At 31.0% G+C, this 22,835-nt stretch overlaps 1 long non-coding RNA gene across 1 annotated transcript; it reads right to left on the reverse strand.

Moving 5' to 3' along the window:
• Nucleotides 1-1,986: 1,986 nt before the first annotated feature.
• LOC139483598 (uncharacterized) lies at nucleotides 1,987-5,189 on the reverse strand. The gene is made up of 3 exons (XR_011655043.1): nucleotides 5,040-5,189; nucleotides 3,518-3,578; nucleotides 1,987-2,235 (listed from the first exon to the last, which is right to left on the reverse strand). It is a non-coding gene; the product is annotated as an uncharacterized lncRNA (long non-coding RNA).
• Between the last annotated feature and the right edge of the window lie 17,646 nt (nucleotides 5,190-22,835).

Consider the following 22,835-nt stretch of genomic DNA (forward strand, 5'->3'; position numbering starts at 1 on the left):
TATTTATACATACACCTATTTTGTTGTTAAGTTAGTGTCATTTTTTATTTTAATCTTTTATTTTTCCTTATGTAATTTGTCTATAGAGTGTCATTTTGCTTTTCCTTTTCTTTTTAGAAATGCTTATTCGTTTTTTTATTAGCGATTTAGATTGTCTGCTTTACCCTAATTTTTTACCTTTTATACTTGTTTGTTTCGCCCACACATTGTTATTAATATAATGTAAATTTACATTCCTGTCATACAAGTGACAGGTTTAACTAGCTATAAAACTAGGTCTGTTGGTTTGGTTCATCGGAGTTTCTCGTGTTTCTTTTTTTTTTTCTCATATAGATTGAACTTTTGATTTTCCTGTTTGAACTCTTTTACTGTTGTTTGGGCATTGCATATCTTGCTGTTCTGTGTGAGCCAATACACCGTTGTTTTCAATACGTTTGATGTGTTTGAGATTGCGACTTTGCCATTTGATAAGGGGTTTACCGTTTTGAATTTTCATTGGAGTTCGGTATTTTTTGTTATTTTACTTTTTGCTTGTTTAAAACGTTTTACATGGACATGTGTACCTCTAATGGAACTAATGAATATCCAACAAATATGTTAAGAATGGCAAACAGGCAAATGTCCTTAATGTAAAATATAATTTATTTTGTGAAAGCACTTGAATAATAAAAGTAATACACAAAAACAATCACAGCCAAGTAAATGTGCACGTGTTATATTGAATTTATATAAAAATATATATCATATATTATTGAGGTAAAATTTATATCATAAAAGGATTCACACGATTCAAATGCATACTCAAAAGTCATTTGTAATAAACAATTACAATACATGACATTAAGCAAACAAAATTGATCGTCAAAAACGAAAGGTACTTGTTCTTGCATATAGCCTTTTTAAAGGTTTCTAAATACCCACTAGTAAAACAAAAAGCCCTAAAAATATTTAGATCGAAACTTGACAAGTTAAAATATAATTGTTAAATATTCAAATTACAAAATCACGTTACTTAAAAGAATAAATGTAAACAATAGTTATTTCCCTTGTATTATATCGTAGTATATTTATATGGTTTTAATATCTTTAACACTGTTGTATATACTATACGTGAATGTTTCCAATCCTAACATCATAAAAAGTTTTGCTTTACATACTCTGTAATAGAAATAAATATACTTAGCTATAGGAAGATGTGGTATGAGTGCCAATAAGACAACTCTCCATCCAAATAACAATTTATAAAGTAAACCCTTAAAGGTTAAGGTACTACCTTCGACACGGAGCATTGGCTAACACCGAAAAACAAGTTATAAAGGGCCTCAACATTACTAGTGTAGAACTATTCAAACGAGAAAACCAACGGGTTAATCTATATAAAAAATAAAAAAAAAAACGTGAAACACGAATAAATTACATAAACAACTACTGTACATCAGATTCCTGACTTAGGACAGGTGCAAACATTTACAGCGGGATATCGGGTTATGCTATTTCTTGAAAATGCACAGAAAAACCTATCTAAATTTGATAAATGCTGCATTGTGTCATTAGATATCTACTTCTTAAACATATGAAGGAAAATGTTCACAATAGATAAGAAGCATATTAGCATTTTTGTATTTTTGGACTTTCAATCATGAAATTAGCCTTCTCTTAAAAAAATCTTTCCTACGTTATGTGCGTTGGTAATGATGATGTTACAAATATAATTTAGTTCAATATAAAATTGTAAATCAAAAGACATGAAAAAGAAGGAGTATTATCTAATTAAAACGTGTAGTGGTAGAGATTTCGTTAATTACGAGTCCTTTGCTCTCCCTCTTTATCCCATCTTTTTCCTTATCAAAATAATGTTATCGTCCACTAATAATTTTTATTAGTTTTCACACAAAACAACATTTCTTTATTTAATAATGTTATTTTATATTGCATTATATCAACAACTATATTTAAAACTAAAAAAAACAAATATAGAAGGGCAAATTAATGATTGTACATATGGAATTCATTATTAATGGAATACACACTATGCATCTATACAGTTAAGCGAACTTTAGTTGCTTCAATTGTTCTCGTATTGGTACATGTAAACTGTTTTAAAGGTGATGAATGTAAATCATTATCAATCCCATTGGTATCAATGTTTTCAAAAGCAAATCGGAAATCGGACAGTGATTGAATATCTTTCATACCCAACTGTTTGCTGATTGCTTGGTAGAAAGAAGTCGGACACTGCAAAGCAAAACACGACAATTATGATTTTCTTCAATTCTTACTCGTTTCCTTGTCTACATTAGAATTAGAACCTGCACGACTTTGTGTTGACAAACATTCTATTTGTTTAAAATACACACCTAAAATATCTTTAAATGAAATATCCTTAATCAAAGTGTTCAACAAATGTATGAAGACACATAACACGCATAAGACATGACATAATTGACATCTAGGACTCGTAAACAAACAATATATTATGTCCTAGATGACACGGAGTTCAGTTTGGTCCATTTCATTGTATCTTATAGGCAATACCCGTCTTCGTCCACTCTGTGTTTTTGTGAGATGTATTACTATTAGTATCCATCTGGTGCATAGAACCTTTTTCAACTGTAGTTTGTTCTGATGTTGTACTGTTGCATCACTCTCCCAGATTGGTTCAAACGAGTCGTTAACCTGGCTACATTCTGTATATGCCTGTTACAATTCAGGAGAATGAATTCAGTGGTTATTGTTCGTTGCTATGTTATTTCAAGCCAACATATTTGTGTTTCATTCGTTATTTTTCTCGTTAAAAGAAGCGTTTTACATTTGTCATTTTTGGGCCTTGCATAACTAAAATGCGCGTTGGGCGTTGCTCTTTGTTGGATTTTGTGTTATTTTGTCTGTGGTGGAGATTTGTCTCATTGGCAATCATACATGTACCACATTTTCTTTTTTTTTATAATCTTACCAATAAAAAGAACAAAAAACATATACATGATATTATTATTATTATACGGTACCCGTTTGCTAAATAAATATGAAATGCTGTGAAAGGCGTTTCTTTACTTTACTACACATTACAGAAAACAGATAACCACACAGTTCCATAATATTTGTTAGGAACAAACTTATCATAGATACCGGGATTGAATGTTGCATTCACGCCAGATGTGCGTTTCGTCTACAAAAGACTCATCAGTGAGTATTGCTTATCTATGAAAATGGTGTATTTGCCATTTATTCATTTGAAGTTTTACTGTTACATTAAAAAGCAATATCTGCTCGACCTCAGGAATATTAGTATGATTGTAGTTATGTTCGAAAGAATTGTATAGTTATTTCTCCTCTCATTATACACCATAAAGATATAATGAAGACGATAATTCCGTTACATTAAACTTCATTCGAACATGCAATTACGACTTTGTTTAAACACAAACAATCAAACATTCAATAAATATTTTTCGTGAATTAATTTCGGTTCAAACCAGGTTGCTGATGTTTCGGTAGTGTATGATTAATATGTACTAACCTCGTGAATAAGGAGCTTGAGAAATGCAATGTCCTTTCCTCTCAACGTCTTTAGCTGTCTTCTGAAATAAAAGTGTTAACGTATTAAGATGTTCGTCCTGTACGGCTTATGACTGTGACACTAAGACACATCTCTTGGTAAAATAACAACCTTAAGGTGGTACCCAACACTTTCACTAAAATATATTTGGCACGTTTAATTTTCAATAGGTTTTGACAAAATATTTACTTTGACCCGTTTACAAAAATATGAAAATGTTTAAAATTTTGAAACACAACGTACAGGAATAATTTGGTTGAATATATAGCAGTTGCACATAGACTAAATGTGATCGTTAAAAAGCTTGATTTCTCCTTACTAATAGCATGAATAGTATTTGATTAAACTGCTCAGCTGATTTTAAGAGTTAACCCCCTTATGTGATCTGAACCGACGTCGTTATTTCTATACCGTCAGGGTCAATCAAGAACGTTTGAATAATAAGATCCAATATCCCACTGACGTAATTCATTAATAAAAGTATAAACTTATCAATACATAGTGTCTTATAGGAGTACCATTGCATTTTAATTAAGCACAGTAGAGTTCCAGTTATGATGTTAACCAGTGCGAGACAGGATTTATATTCACTTAACATTATAATTTCACAGATAACAACTTCCTTTTATTTTCTACAAACTACTCATTAAACTATACATTTCTATATGAAACAGATGTTGAACAACATTTGCCCATTCTAATATTTGCATTATTATTATAGATTACGATAGCGCTAGCAAATACTTACTTCCGCCAATTTTAAAACATGAAATACTCAAAAAAGAAAATAACAGAAAGTTGTGTATGAAACTTTAATAAAGTCTCTTGTTTAAATTACTCATAAAACTACAAATTTCTATTAGAAACAGATGTTGACCACATTTACATATTCTATTTTTGCAGAATGCTTATAAATGTCTACAGAGCTAGAAAATACTGCCGTCCACATGTTCACTTATATCAAAACTAACAAGACATGTGTCTTGTTTTCAAGAAGTCTTTTCAATAAAAAGATTATAACATTGTATCAACTCGTACTAATTTATATTCGTTTTTAAAATATGCTATATTATTTATGTATGTGCCTGTCCCAAGTCAGGAGCCTGTAATTCAGTGGTTGTCGTTTGTTTAAGTGTTACATATTTGTTTTTCGTTCATTTTTTTTTTTACATAAATAAGGCCGTTAGTTTTCTCGTTTGAATTGTTTTACAGTGTCTTATCGGGTCCTTTATAGCTGACTATGAGGTATGGGCTTTGCTCATTGTTGGAGGCCGTACGGTGACCTATAGTTGTTAATGTCTGTGTCATTTTGGTCTTTTGTGGATAGTTGTTTCATTGGCAATCATACCACATCTTCTTTTTTATATATTATATATTAGTTGCATAAAAGTATTTGATTAAAATGAGATTTTTTATTATATATATTTAAAAGAAACCCCAGGACCAGAATAGATACGAGATGACATTAAAAATAAATACGTACTGCGTAGATAAAAATATGTCTTTCCGAAGAATCTTATCGTTAAGCCATTCTTCTTCTTGAGAAAGTGTCCAATTCATCGCACTGTTAATTTCATTAGTCAAGTTTGCCTTTGGATTTTCATCTGACATTCAGGTTGCGGTTTTGGCAAAGCTGACTGTTAAAGAAATGTGAAAGATCCCAATACTGGTATTCAATGAAAACAAACTGACAATGTTAGGGCCAAACGTGTGTTCATAAGACAATATTATGTAAAACACAACATGAACCACTAAAGACTGAACAACACAAATCCTAATAAATTACGCGGTTGATCTAAGGTAAGATAAACACGAACAATGTGCTTGGCAGGGGCAACATTGTTCTGTGCAGCCTATTTTGAGTTTTGGCTTCTTAATCACGAATCTTATTTGAACGTTCATCAGAAGTTTCATGTTTATGAACAGAATTACATTAATACTCTTTGGAATGTCTGCTAAAATATCAATCTATCAAACCCAGCAAAAAGTCCAGCATTGTAATTTATATTATTTTATTTTTCATAACATATGTGAAATTACATATTACAGTATTTGATACACATTATAAAAAATAAAGTAATACTTGAAAGATCAATTGTGTCAAAAGGATATAATAAGATATAAATATAAATATTACAAATTATTTTGTTAATTAATTAAATAAAAACTGCTTCTAACAAATTCCGTTTCTGATCCATTTTTACTTTTTGTACAGGGGTTAGTTAATAAATATACAGAGTATTTCTCTATACTAATCAAATACTTTATTCTATTCCACCATATCCAATCTATAACGGATAGCCATAAGTTTTGTGATACATTACATTCCCAAAATATGTGAAAAATATTTTCATTAATTTCTGAATAAAATGTACATACATTTTAGTTCAGTTTCTTTTAATTTACATTTCAATAAAAATGAATTACATGGTAGAATCCTATGAACAACCTTAAATTGAAAGTTGTGTAAAAAAGAATTTTTGGTTATAATGAAGGACATTGAATACATAGCATTCCGATCTTCAATCTGCATATTTAAATCTCTTTCCCACTTTTCACGGGAAGATAAAGATATCACTTTATTATCCTCCAAATAATGTATAGAAAAAGTTTCTCTTAAAAGTGTAACATCTGTATCACTGCATAAGCATTATCCCGATCAAATCGATTTTTGAAATTCATTTTTACCAAGTTGGAACGAGTCGGTAGAATTACAGTATACTGTGTTTAAATTTATCAAGAATAGATTATAATGTTTACTTTCGATTTTCGAACCAGATGAAATCAGGAAGTGACAAGGGATAACAAATTTAATATGAATATAGATTCATAACTATACAGATTGGTGTATAGCGGGGATTATCTATTTTTTAATTAAGTTGTTCAGTAAGAAATATATGCGTGTCTCTCGTTTAATCTTATACTGAATAATTTCGTATTTAAGTTTTTTTGTATCTATTAGATTTTAAGAATACATTCCCGCATTATTAGTAGAATAATTATTATTACAAGGCCACATCATTGTAATAAATATGCATTGGAAAAAGGTAATACTTGAAGTGCAATTATACATAAATTAAGAATGATTTGTGCATCAGAAAAGTATATAATTTAACAAGAAAATAGATAACATATTATGTAAAGATGAAAAATAATGTCATACAATTGTGAAACTTTCAAGTCAAATAGACAAAATGATCTTTTTGCCTCAAAATGAATTATTAATAAAGAAACATTTTTTAAATATCCGAATATGATAATATATATAAAGATTCTTTGATACGAAAGTCATTGATTTTTTTTTCAATATAGTGAAGTATTTTTAACATGCTTGGGTAGCAATTTGAATGGAGAGAACATAATTTTATTAATAAAACAATTTCATTCTATACATATATTATCAAAGGGTAGCTTGCTTGCATTTAACCAACTTTACACAGTCCTCAAACGAAAGCTTACTTATATATAGATTTTTGTTCCTTTTTAACTTTATCTATATATTACATTATTTTCAATAATTTACAGTTTTGAACTACCGTATATCATACTTTTCCATCTGTTCAGAATCGCACTTAAAATACCATAAAAATCTACAAAATTTGTATTAATATCATATTTTGTTTTTAAATTCATCATATGTGAATAAGGTATTATTATCTGACACAAGATCATTAATGAAGAATATACTATTTTCAATATATGAACCTCAAAATCATCTTGCCATATATTTTGATGTTCGGGTTCAGTCATAGGACTGGGCCAGAATTTCAGCATTGTTTTCAGCTTTAAGCTTATTTGTTAACTTGGAAAAATTTACTAGGATATCATGCCAAAACGGATTAACTTTTTCTGCTAAATAAAGCAAGCCTTCTTGACTTAAGTGTAAAATTTTGTCCCCCGCCAATTTTTTTTTTTGTATATAACTAAGTAGCAAAACTGTTCAAGGAGAGTAATATTGGGGGTCTAATAATTTTTACAGCCAAGACATTTTTACACTATAGCAAAAAAAAATAATATAAAGCATATTAAGACCACCATCACAGTGTTCGGACATTAGCACTGCCCTTTCACTTTATCCGGTTTACCTTTCCATAAAAAAGTTGAAAAACATATTTTGGATCTCCTTCAAAACTTATAAATGTATGGTCAAAGCCTTAAAACTTCAAAGACTCATATATAAAAGACCACTCAACTGTGTCGAAAGCTTTCTAAAAATCCACTAAAAGTAAAAGTCCAGGAATGTCGTCTTCTTCCATCTTTTCTATCAGATCATATGTAAATCTTGTACATTCGCCAATATACATACATTCAAGAAAACCTTTTTGTGTTTGACTAATAATGTTTACCAAGACTTTTTTAAATCTATTTGCTAGACTTGTTGTAGCTATCTTATAGCATAGACGTGTGATAGGTGCCAGTTCTTTAGATAACATTTTGACTTATCCTCCTTTGGTATACAGGTAATGAGTCCCTGTCTTTGTGTGATAGAGAACTTTCCATTTTCCAAAGCCTCATTTATACATCTTACTAGTGGTATTCTAATATCATTCCCCAAAAAATTGTAAAACTCTACGGTGAATCCATCTTTACCAGGTGATTTAGAGTTCTTCATATGTTTAAGAGAAGACAGACATTCCTGCAATGATAAAGGCCCTTCACAGGAAGCCACCTTTTCCTCGATAGGTTTTTTAATAAAAGAATTGTCATGCTGAAAAAATGTGCTCCTGTGAGTTTCAAGTAACGATGGATTAGAACTAGAATACAATTTTTTATACATTTTTTTTTGTTCATTTCTAATAGTACATGGATCTGTTATCTCAGATTCGTCCTCAAGAATAAGTTTGGGAATAATGTTTTTCTTCGGTGTAATGTTTTTTTTCTAAATAACAAAAATTCCCCCCTCTACTTGCCATCTTGCCTTTGCTCTTGTAATAATACTTTTATCATTTTTTGTCTTATTATTTTTAATTCTAGTTCCAATTCTTCCCTTTCTTGGTGTATTGATGGCAAGTTATTCTCTATGAATTTTGGATCTAATAATAATATCTTATATTATAATTTTTTCTTTTTTTTTCTTTTGTTTCTTCTTCTGAAATGACGAAAATGAGATTGCAGATTCGCAAATTTTCATCTTAATCATATCCCATAAAAGCTGATAGCTTATATTACATTTTTTATCCTCTGCCTAAATATCTATAGATAGATCAGACTCGTATTCTTCAATGACAGTTTTGATATCCCCTTTAATCCCCTTTAACCTTTTCATAAAACTCAGTTTCCTTCAAAAGTCTGTTATTAAATTTCCATGTACCCTTCCCTCTAATCTGGCTTGAAAATTCTCAATAATAAATATCGGAGAATGATCCGATCTAAATGGTGATATATTATATAATAAAATTACCAGACAAATCTATAGTTTCCCCATGGATTTTAAATTCAAAAGTATTTTTGAAGAGAACTGCTTCCCCTCTACTTTTAACGATGCATCCATCTTTACTGCCGAAGCAGAAGCAATAATTTTGGCTTTGAAATTTATTGCTTCTTCAGATAAATCAAAATTGATTATATGTTCTGATTCACTTTCATGCTTACAAGCTATACAAAATACTAAAATTAAAAACCCAACAATTCTCAAAATTTTATATCTAATGAGGAATTTCAAAATTCTTCTGAAAGAAATTATTATATGGGTTCCGAGTCATGTTTGAATCATTGGAAACACAGCTGTAGACCTTGAGGCAAAGAATGCCCTGGGTGACCCTTTATCTAACTGTGATATATCATATACTGATTCTAAATCTAATATTAGAGAATAGGTTTTTAATATATTGAAAAATGAATGGAGTAAAAAAGATGATAATAAATTACATGAAATTAAACCTAATTTAGGCAAACCTTTTAATAATTTTATGTGCAGAAAAGATCAGTGTGTTATTTCTAGATGTCGTGTATTGTTCATACTAAAATAACACACGAATATCTTTTAAAAAAATGGAGATGAACCACAGTGTGTACCTTGCAACTGCAAGTATACTATTAAACATGTTTTAATTAATTGTATTGACTTTGCTGATATTCGTAAGAAGCATTTCAAAGTCAATAATATGTATGATTTATTTAATAATGTTCCATTTACAAATATTGTTGCATATTTAAAAGAAATTGGAATTTATAATAAAATATAAAAATGTTATTATATTTAAGTCGTTTTTAATTTTTATTACGTTATCTTACTGTTGATTTTTATTTGTAAATAATCAATTTGCTTTAGTCTAGAATTTTAGTATATTGAAGGACTTTTTGTCTTATTTTAAAAATATGCTTTATATTGTAAAAATATTTGAATTGGCTCTCGTCGCGATAAAGCCTTTTTGTGCTAATGCGGCGTAAAGCAACCAACAGTCAATCAAACAATCTACTTTTACCAGAAAAAGAACTAAATTTCCATACATATCCCCATTCATGCAACCATTGTTTTTCTTTTTCAGATGTGCTATGGGCGTCTACTATTATAATCATATAATACAAGTCCTTATATTTTGTAAATATATCAAATCTTTGAACTGTTTCTGATAGACCCCTGCAGTTTACACTGCCAATAGTTATAGTCGACATAATATAAAAAAAAGTGGTTAAAAATTAACAGCTTTAATAATAATAAATATAAATATATATAAGCCCAATATATCCAAGCAGTAAGAACAAAACATACATGTACACATGTGCATCTGTATGTAAAAGTGTTTTCCCAATGTTTCAATTTTTTACTTAAAGTTACCACCCCCCCCCCCCCCCCCCCCCCACCCCACCCAAAAAAAAACCAACCAAAAAACAAAACAATTATCGAGAGCATCATAGTATGAATAAACTGAGCAAACAATTTTGTGCTAAAGTAGAACTAAAGGATATATAAAAAAAGTTCTGTGAAAGCTTCATTTTGTACCTCGATTTTCATGTTTAAATTTGTGTATTGTTTGTTTTAAGAGAATATCATATATTAATAAGTCAACATGCTTACTTAGTAATTGACCAACTGTGATATATCAAATGGTCACAATTTGCAACGATCTTCACTGCAAAAAACAGTCACTGAATGTATCTTATTATGTACTTAGCTTAACAAAAAAGAGAATTGATTTCCATAGCCTCGCGTTTTATCTCTTTCAAAGATTCAAGCAAATGAATTTCATACTTTTAAACAATAGATAGTTTTTCCATATTGCATGTATGCATGACCATAGGTTCGTTTTCACTTTTTCAGCATAATGAATTTTACAAATATAACAAAACAACATCTGTAATTCTCGTGATGAAAGTTCAGATTTGCTCTCAAAATATGTGCAATTCTTAAATAAGTGTTATGATACTTACCTCACATTCCTTGTAAGGACATACTGTATTTGAAGAATTAAAGCAAGCAAGGTTTATCAAAAGACACATAACAGGAACAGTATGAAAAATAGAGAGACATATATCGGTAGAACTGGTATAGAAGAACGTTGTGCTATTATAACCTTCAAAATACAAAAAAAAAACAAAAAACATCGTAGTATACATTTAATAACGACGTTTAAATTAATTTTTCTGATATTATTTAATTTTATTGCAATTTTAACATTTTTGAAATGATAGCCCATATACTAAACATTCTATACGACTATTTATGTCGGGAAAAGGATAATAAACATTCAGTAATTTGCCTCAGATAACCTGCGCTGACTACTCTGCTTATAAGTATAGGACATAGAAAAAAGAAACAAATTCAATATTGAAGTCTTAGAAAAGACACCCACGTAAAATGTCTTCTTTTTTTATATAAAAATATTGTTTCCTTTCTTACTATATTCCTCATTATAAAATATTAAGCTTCATTTTAGTACGGTGACCAGACCCAATGTTTTTTAGATTTAATCGTCAAACATACTATATGGCTATATTATATATCATTGGATTCGGAAAAAATAGAACTATTGAAATATCGATGTCGTCAAAAAGAAATGTGGTAACAGTTTGGCATAAAATGAGGTCAAAGATCAAATTCTGTTTTTATTTTTTTTCCCATACCATCAAAATTTGAAGAAATATATAAAAAAATAGGTTTAATTCTAGATACAGACATTTTCTTATATCAATTATCAATAAATTGTCTCGAAAATGTTAAACAAAAAAGAATAAGAAATCGATTTTTTTCTGGAAATTGGGGTTTTTCAAAAAAATTTCAATTACACAAGATCAACACATATTCTGTTAAAATTACAGTAGTTACCTTGCCGGCTGACATTCAACCTCATCAATAAATGATATATATTATTTTTACCTGCATCCTACTGTCATGAAGGCATATTTTGCATAAGATCATTGATGAAATTCATTAAAACTTAAAAGCACTGAATACTTCGAAAATAGTTACAATTCAACATTCCAATCGAAGAGATCCACACAACAAAATTATATCTTCTGGTTAATTGTCAAGGAACGTGATTTGAAATTGTCTCGTAATTCTGACCCTTTACAGGATCAAAGCCCCGGACATGTAAGGTTTTGTAGTGAACAAACACATGACTCTTTCACATGCAGATTTTCCGTTCAATGAAGACACAAGATCCTGCAAGAATTCTGCTGAAATAAACTTTTTAAAATACACGGGGTGTAATGCATCATTTTACTCTCGCCAACCGTATTCTAAAGGTGACCGGATAAGGGTTTAGCAGTATGTAATGCGGTCCAAATTTTCAGTTGGAAAAGAAGTACGTAAAACATACTGTTCCAGTGCCGTCTCACAGGAAGGTAACCTGACTAAACTTACATCTTTACTAGTGGCATACTTGAATAATTATAATGATGGAGTGGTTTTAAAGAGATACATTGTGATCATAAACCTTTGAAATTATCTTTCATGGCAAAACAGGGGCTTCATCATTGTCAATATTACCGAAACTCTAAAAATAACGGAAATAGTTGTGCGTGTCCTTCGAATTCTTATAGACAGTTTGTATACCTACTCCAAACAGAGACGAAGTTGCGTCGCATCGGGCAAGTGCATGTGCAGCAGGCAATAGTTTACAAATTGTTGGGGAAAGACAGACACATAATTATTGAATTGGTGAACATCTCCGCCCATCATGTACACTGCTAATGTTCCACATCTGCAACCACAACTCGCTTGTATGTGTCCTAATTTTTATGGTAGCGAATACACAGAACAATTACAATTGTATAAAAGGTCCGTATGATTGTTCTTCCACTCTTTCACATTTCCGTAAACTCCGTGTCAAAGTTTCAAGCATTGGGTATATGCCTTATCTTGAGTGCTGAACAAGCTACGACAGCCATAAACAGTGTTGGTATAAATAACTTTGACAATTTCGGAATTAACAATCGTTCTGACTATGTAAAGCTCTCATCAGGTGGAATCTTATGGGATTTGTCAAAGTTTCCACTCAGGAGTACTTCTCCGCTCTATAATCTGATACACTTTGATGCATGTAGTCTCTGTGTGGCGTTCTCTTTCGGCAGGCTTTATAGAGTTGTTCCTGTCGTAGCGGTCAAACACATGTGCTTCAAAGTTCGCCATAGAAATTCATTGGGACATATTTTGATAATAAGCTGCTAGGTCGCCGTATGTTTTACCTTTTTTAGCATTATTAAAAATTAAACCAATGCCATACCATCTCTTATGTAAGTTGTGAGTGATGGTTTAAAGGAAGGTAGGGAAAGTGCACAAGAGACTTAAGATTCGATTTGCTTCACAAAATCCGAATTGCATGATTTTCTCATGGTGCCGTCATTTTGAAAAGGGGATAATGGAATGGGTGCGACAACACCTGTTCTATGATAAAATCATCTCTACATTTTGTCGAAATCAGTGCACGTCTAATCACAAACTATGGATTTATGCGACCTGAAAGTATTTCCCCCGATTTATATTTAAGGTTTGTGTTTGACTTTGATATTGGACTATAAAAACTCCTTGTGGTCTTAAGAAAGAGCACTAGTGACATAATATTTAGACATGTTCAAGCCTTCCTTGACAACTGTGAGCAAAGAACCTCGAATATGTCTTGAAGCATACATTTAAGAAGAGATATTGATAAGACATTGAGGGTGGGATTCCACACCAAAAAGATCAGTCATGGATTATTTAGATGGTTCACAATGACAATAACATGTTCTTCATCTCTTTTCTCTGCTGTTAGCTTTGTTTCTTCTTGTGAATTTGCATAATTTGCAGCAATTCCATCCCTTTTCCATTTTACACGACTAATGGATTCTATGAAATGTCTAGTAAGGGTCCATCTAACAAGCGCAGACTTTTGATTTGTTATGCCTACAGTGCCACCTAATCCCCTTGAGGCTTTTATAACGGTCTTTTCTGTTGCCATGTAATAGTACTGTAAAAATGTCCAGGAATCTGTCTAAAAAGCAAAGTAGCCATCTATAAAAGGTGAACGAATTTTCTCAGAAAATTGAAGTATATCGAGTATCCACCTTCGTGCGGTACGGTTGGTTTCAAAAATATAATGTTACATTTGAGATTACGATCTCAAGGAAGAGATCAATGTCCCTCTCGTTCTGCTCTAACATTTGACAGCTAAATGTCTACTGCTTCAAGGAACATATCTCAGTATGTAAATGTAAGTATACATCACATTCCAATTGCGTATATGTATCTACAAGCGGATGTTTATGAACTTCGAATAGCTCCGTCATATGAGCGTTATGAATTTTGTCTGGCTTGAATTGCTGAAGGAGTGCTTCGGAGACAAATGAATTTGATATTATTGATAAATAAAGGTACAAATGTATGAAATATCATATAAATGTTAATTATTTTACATTTTGCGTTAAAAAAAATTATGAAATTAAATTGAAACGTACTCTATCAAATGCAAAGTATTCGTAGTGTTAAACTTTTACAAAAACTCTTTAATAACGAATCAATTTTGCTAAACTTTAGTTGAAATCGTTAAAATAACATGAATAAGGTGTAACAACAATGTATATAATAATAGAAATCATATCACGGATGTAAATTTACAATGTTGACCTCAAAACTTTTCTTAGTCGAATTTTCGTTCAAGTAAACTAACGTACTTCAAAGCCCATTTTACGAAAATTGCACCGTACGATTTTTTGACGACAAGTCAAAACGTTAAGTGTAACCTTTGAACTACCAATACTGTGATTTATGGCCGTATAGTCCGAATGACAATTTAACTCCTTAAATAAGCGACTTTTCTTTACTCGGTCACCGTACTATTTTACATAAAAGCGGATATTTTATTAAAAATACACAGTAGTAATCTGTTATTAGAAGCACTACCACTTCTAATAAATTGTTATAACAACTAATTTAGAGTGTTATTTGTTTTAATACAGACAAGCAAGATGTCATATTGGTGATCTTGAATTGATATGAAAGACAACAACTCTTTTTGATTCCAAGATTTATTTAAAAACGCAATACACCCGTTTTGTCTGTGACAATCCTAATCCCCTTTCCTTCTCTAAACCAGCCATATTATCAATTCATTCTATCTGATATAAAATGGATGTTCTACCTCTGAATTTTTGGTAAATATTTTTATTTACACGTTCATTTCAAAATAACAATAAGTAAATTGAAATTTCTCACGTGTAGTGTTCTGCCAAATGTTTACCTCATGGTCGGATTGAATTATCGGTTTTGACACATCTACTACTACTCCATTCTTTCTGTTCAATTCCTGTTGTAGGACTGCGATTAGTTCATTGACTGTTTTCTCCAGTGGATCGTTTCCACTGAAGTCAAATTGAAGATTGTTACCAATCATAGGTTCTAACCAACCATCAGCCTCATATCCACTTTCCATTTTTAACGGAATTATCTTTTTCTCAGTTTGATGTGCATATTCTGTTTCTGTTACAGTAACACAAAAATATATGTAAAACAAAAGAAGAACAAAACATTGTTATTGGTGATATAACTGCTTTAGCAAATACGATATGCAATTTAATGCACAAAGAAGAATGATATTTGTATTTAAGTCTGTTGCTGATATCGACCTGTCAAAAATCGATGTGAACATATACATACCTTAGCACTAAAATATTCAATTAAACATTTTAGAGACATCAACATGACTTACATGATTGAGCGATTGTTGCAAGTCTTAGATCAACGGGAGAAAATAGTCAACGATTTCAATGAAAATTAAACAGATAAACTCAATTTACAAAGCTTTAAATACAGTAAAGTGAGTAGCTCTTTATTACTATTAAATCATTAACTGTTTGGTTTTAACTAAGTAAATAAGAATTTGAAAATTCCGATGTTCGTCATAATTCAATGAATTATATTCCTTAATGATATGGGAAAATAACTTAGTTTTCATAATGATTAATACCTGTTTTACTTTCTATTTCTACAAAATATATAAACACATACGTACCTACTCTACAATTGTAACTGTTCTTGTATTTATATGAATGGCAGACAATTACAATATCTGATTGATCAACAGCATCAACCATGGCCTCGACTGTGGCACCCTGGATATTATGAACATGCATCCACACGCTGATGCAATTCTTTTTTAGACCATCATATATCTGTTTTACCACTGGTTGGTTCCCCCAATTGTGACTGATCAAAATGTGTCTATTGTCACTTCCTGTTACTTTGTCCGTTTTCTCACCACCTACAATTGCGTGTAACAGAATAATTAGTTTATCAATTGAATTAACGAACAATACAAACATAAACAATGCCGTACTTGAATTGCTTCAGAATATACACTCTTTTTTAAAGTGCAGACTCTTACGCTGCCATTGTAAAACTGACAATTTGATCAACAAATTCAAGAATTGTTTAATGACAGAGCGTTGTTTTAATCTGAAAATATTTTATTATATTTAAGATATCATGTCAGTTCGAATCTTTTTTATGAATGGGGGGGGGGGGGGGGGTGTTTTTGTCAGGAATAAGTACTCTCCTTACATTGAACATAGTGATTTAACAGAACAACACGAAACCAAACTGTAAACATATGTAGCAAATAACTTTACTTAATATATCAATACGAACCACACAACAAAAACAATAACAAAATAAATACATAAAGACACAGACATTATTGATATCAGATTTCTCGAAAATCCTGAAACCATGTTCAAATATAATAACCATTAAGAAAGATATCTTTTTTACATACGTTAGTGAAATATTTTATTCTTTTTGATACTAAAAATCTATTTCAAATTAAAAACATTTAAGAACCTAAACAACTTTGACTTTCGTTTTTCTAATGTGGAGGAAATTAATAATGATATTAACAACCAAAGCGCTTCGATCCTGCTTTAAACAGTAGCCTTTAAATTTTAAAACTATTTTTAAGTAACTTACATGTCCAAATTATAAAATGCACTTAAGAAATTCAGATTGAAATTTGGATCTTCCTAACGACATCTTTGAAGAAAACCACGCAATAGAAGTATTTTGCTACACATTCGATATTTATTTACCTAGTGCATGTATTCTTTTGTTTGTCACTCCTCTGTGATTTAATTCTTTAATTCTTGAAAATGAACGTCTCATAGCTTTTCGTAGAAAACAGTATTGAACACTTCATGATTTTTCCTTAGATTATAAACTAGTTGAACACTTTATTTTAAACAAAATGTCTGATTTACCTTTAATTTATAAACAACCTTTGTGTGAATCTTTTATTTGCTCTGTATGTATCATGTTTAATTTAGTTTGGAAGGACATTCTTAATTTAATTTTATAGTTGGAAAAGAGTCTGCATTTACGACTCTAAAATTACTTTGTCCAGTTTTTAAATTGTTTATCCCTTACTCTCTATTCTTCATAAGGTAGACCCTTATCACACCCTCATTATGATTCCAAGTATTTCTATTCTTGTTGCGTGACATGTGTGCCACCTGTTCTATTATGCAACAGGTATTTTAAATACAGAAGGTATTTGAAATAACAAAAGATCGAACAATTGATCGTTAATTATTTGAATAATTTAATGCATTATTGTATGACTATCCTAATTCGGTAAAATCTTTTGAATGACTTTAACAGGTCGAGAACTCTAGATTTTCTGACGTCAGAATATATTTGCATAGTAATTTCCAAAACACAAGGCCAATATGGCCTTGAAAAACTGACCAATCGACTCAATGAACTACAATGCATTGTGGGCTACTACGAGTTAACTATTACTTAAAACACGTGAAATTAGTGGGAAAACAGTCAATTAATATATTGTCTGGAACTCTCATTACCAAAGTTTTTATTCTGCAAATATATTTAATGTAAAATATATAACGTAATCTTCAATTTGCATGCTCAGATTAAAAAAATATTCTTTATTGGCTTCACGATTCGACTTTCTTTTTCGCCTTGCAAAAGTAGTTGAACCGGTTTTGTGCATTGTTATGAATTGAACCTGCATTAATTTCACAACATGACACAGTGAAATATCCAATGAAGTGACCACTGTCCAGTAAGAAAATCATTAGAGCTCTTTTAAACCCGTTTAATGTCATCGCAAAATCATTTCTGCCTAGAAAAACACGAAACTTTCATTGAAACACTTCTTTTTGTACTGAATGTGTATTTTTTTATCAGGACCTGAACTAATAGTAAGAACATCGTTCGGCTGCTGTCCTGTTGACATATGTAAAATATCTCCAATATTAAGTCTCTGGATCATAATGGGTGTCATATTACCTATTATTTTTTTTCTAAAACGTGCTTTGTATATAAAAATAAGAAGATGAGGTATGAGTGCCAAATGAGGCATCTTTCCAACAAAGACATAATTTAGTAAAGTAAGCAGTCATAGGTCCAATGCTGAAAAGTAAGCTATTAATGACCCAATTACTTCGTGTAAAACAATCCAAACAAAAAAAAACCAAAAAAAAACCCGGCCCAATTAAATATATAAAAGGACAAGAAACCTATCCCATAAAAAAATATTGTATAGGAGCCTGTATTTCAGTGGTTGTCGTTTGTTTATGTGTTACATATTTGTTTTTCGTTAATTTTTTTATACATAATTAAGGCCGTTAGTTTTCTCGTTTGAATTGTTTTACATTGTCATATCGGGGATTTTTATAGCTGACTATGCGGTATGGGCTTTGATCATTGTTGAAGGCCGTACGGTGATCTATAAATGTTAATTTCTGTGTCATTTTGGTCTCTTGTGGACAGCTATCTCATTGGCAATCATACCACATCTTCTTTTTTATTATAGATCCAACGCTGCAATTTTCACAAAACATATCAAATTTTCCACCTTGTCGCACATACATATGGATAAAATCATTACAGCTTATTTCTAATGCGTGTGGAGCAAAACTTTGGTTAGCTTGCTTGCTTTGTTTGTATATTGTACAAAATATAAAATATACAAGTTAAACTATGCCTATATATATATATATTGTTTAAAGATGTTAATCTTATTTTCAAAGCTTGTATAAACAACTATACAAACAAAGCAAGCAAGTCAACCAAAGTTTTACTTTGCAGGTTTAAGAAATCAGCTGTAATGATTTTATTCAGTTTGGCAAATGTCCGAGCCCGTTAAAAAACGAACAAACTGAAACTACATTTGCTGAGTTTGTCTCATGGGTAATTGTGTCTTTTCGCTGTTGTTTCGTTGCTTCTGGTGGACAAATACATGAAATCTCTGTGCCATCATCAAACATGTTAATGGCTATATATCGGATAATTCAAACCCTTTTTTCTTGGCATAGAAAAAACTCTTCGTTAATCTGAGCATGGAAGTAATACTTAATATCACGAACTATAAATGAGGATACACAAAATGAAAAACTAAGCGAAATTGTGAATCCCGCATTGCACGAAAAAATGTGTTGTATTTCAGTACATAACACGTGTTCTTGTTTGATTGTAAACACGCAGTAGTCCATCATGCATTGTGACTCATTTAGTGGATTGGTCAAAACCTAGGTAAAAATAAATTGCGTCACATGTAAATAAACAATTACATGTGCGAGAACATAAGTATGCTAATTTATGCATTTCCATATAAGGTAGTGGTCCCGACCTGTTTAAACTTGTTACATTTGTAAAGAAAAAATCAATGACTTTGTATAATACCACGGCCGACACTCGGCTAACCGAGAGATTGGTCGGTTAATCTATATTGAGTATGCGGCTATATGGGCGATTGGTCTGTTAATCGGGTTGGTTATACGTCTGTTAAGAGGAAAACGCTTAATTTAATGTTAAACTCTATTAAATATACAGATTTTTTGGCATGTTATAAGAACCAAATCAAAAAAAGAAAAGTGTCTGACAAAATGATATCTATCATAGAACATTTTGCACTTGTAAAAACATTTCTTAGTTTGCGCAGTTTTCAGTAACACTAAAAGGCGTCTCGCAAGTATGTAGTATTTATGTTTATACGCATAGCAACATTTTTAATAAAAGGCGAAACAAACAAAGGAGTAGGTCCAGTAAGACCCCGTTTTGGCCCCAAAATATAGCAGTTTTACAAAATTGTTTAAATGTAAACTGTTAGTTATTTATTGGACAGTAGAATGCTTCTGCTACATGAATATGGGATGTTTTTGACAATACAATGCACATATATCGGGTATTAGCACCATAAAGTCATGCTAAATTACTGAAATCTTCACAATTCTAGCATTTTAGTTAAATTTTAGACGGTTTCCGTGTAAAACGAAAGTGACCGCATTCGTGTTCATCCTAAACATGCTAAATATTGAAACGTAAGTTATATTTGATGAGAATACATAACATATACAGATATATAAAGGTTGAGGATGTACACGGATGCGGCCACTTTCATTTTTGACAAAAACCATATAAAAAGTGACATTTTTCGGCATTTTTGGTAGATTTTTCATATTTGAGCTTGATTCGGATTGTTTTTAAGGAATGTTAATGGGTTGGACAATTGAAATTGTGTCAGTTAAGAGTTATTTAGCCACGATATTAATTTAGCTACCTTTATATTTTCCCCTTGAAAAATTTAAGAATGAGATGTTCCTGAGTAAACAAAAATGACAATACGGTGCCACAGTATCCTAGAAAGAGTATTTTTATTTTGAATTTCTTTGCCTTTTATTGAAGGGTGTGTCACTTCAATATAGCGTGATATGGATTGGCCTCTGGAATATGCATGAAGTTTTTATTGACGTTTTCAATCAGCCTTAATTTTTGTGTCTGTTTGAAGTAGCACGTTCTCAATTACGACTGAAAGTGTCTTTCTAATGCAACACAGGGTACACATAACGTGTTCTCGTTCACATATGAACATGATATTTGTCACTGGACGTTAAACCCTTATTCGTCAGCATCATCCAATTCGTTCTTTTCTTCTATTACTTAATCATATGTTGTTAACAAATCACTCTAAATAGGTAAACGGAAAGGAGCGAATGCAGCTACATTTGGTTATTTTAAGTTTCAATTCATTTTATTCCGTTTAGTTCCTTTCTACATAAGTGCAGAGAAGAACTACAGTTGTCTATGGTGGCCGGTGAAGTCCATTTCGCGTTTTCGCGATTTCGCCTTTCATATTCTATAGGGCGGTAACGCGAAAAAAAAGGCGAAATCGCAAAGTCGAAAACGTGAAGTCGAAAACGAGAAATCGGTTTCGCGTTTTCGCGTTTTCGACTTCGCAATTTCGCGTTTTTGCTATATAGATTATGTAAGGCGAAAACGCTAAAGCGCTAAAACGCAAAATGATATTAACCTGCCACCATAGTTGTCTGCATGTAAGCTTCTAGAATTTCTCACCAATATAAGTACATTGTAATCCGTTACTGTTTCAACAGCCATCGGTGTTTCATGTGTGTATTCTTAAACAAGTATTATTTTTCTCTCGTTTTTAGTAATGTATAACTCTCTACTGTCCTTATATATTATTCTATATTCTGCGTTTCCACCCAGATTCTCGTGTATACCATGAGGGTCCGGATTGGTGGTATTGTTTATTTCTGCATTCTTGAAATTGTTATGTCATTTTTTTCTACATTTTATTTATCTTACTCATTATTCTTTCTTCATTTTTCATATTTTGTCATCCCAATATATTTTACTTACTGATGTTTAGTTACATTACGACGTTTATCTCTAATTTATATACTGGTTACCAATGTAGATGATAATTTGGGTCATTTATGACAATTAAACAGAATCAACATGATATATGCGATCATTTTTGGATGAAATCAATATTACTTTAATACTACACTTTTTAAAACCATTTTTATCAATTTTCAATTTCATGTGTTGTTTCCATATAATTGATATGTTATGTTTCATTGCTCATGTGTTGTTTTCGTATATTTTAGCCGCTCGTCTTGAGCCTACTCATTTGATCCGATAACACCCCATATAGCAATAAAATTATACTTTTATTGCCATTCATAACTCTTAACAGACCAACTAACAGACCGGGTTTTATACATCCGACTCATTAACAGACCAGGTTTTAAATAAAGATTGATTTATGTCAGCAAAATACAGATTTTCGTGTAGATTTTTCACACAATGATATCAATATGGTTAACAAACATAATGCCTTTCTTTTTTCGATGTTCAAAATATTCAATGCAAGTAAATTTAAACAATGTGTCATTTTGTGTACATTTTATGTGTGTAAAATGTGTATAAATTTAGTGATGAGTAACCCGCCTTTTCATTTTATAGATCGTACATCGAAGCTAGAAAAATAATAATTACACCACTGAATTCAGTACATTGAATTGTTTTGTTAGACATGAATACTTTTTATGATGAAAATATATTTAGAAAGTTATACAATGAAACATGCTGAACTTTCAATGATTTTCTCGATAACACCTGATTAACAGACTTTAGCCAACGCGATTTACAGACCAACCGCCGATATAGCCGCATACTCAATAAAGATTAACCGACCAATCTCTCGGTTAGCCGAGTGTCGGCGTGAATACGAGAAACAAATAATTGTAAAATCAAATTAATAGTTTCATGATATATTCGAAGAAATCAATACGTACTAAATAACATGTATTGTTTAGTTTTAAAGACATCGAATAGATCAAATATAAAAACAAAAAACTTTGATAGGGAAAAGTTGAAATATCATAACATGTAAACAGAAATTAGGAGGTTCTAGGTTAAAGCATATTCTGATCTGAGTATTTTAAACCGTTCGATCTTTTTCAATATGAGATCGGTATATTGTCTAATAACTGTAAAACATGGTCAATATGATATTTAAGATTCGACTATAGTCGTTTT

This window comes from Mytilus edulis, chromosome 7, assembly GCF_963676685.1.
Source record: "Mytilus edulis chromosome 7, xbMytEdul2.2, whole genome shotgun sequence".
NCBI classification, from domain to species: domain Eukaryota; kingdom Metazoa; phylum Mollusca; class Bivalvia; order Mytilida; family Mytilidae; genus Mytilus; species Mytilus edulis.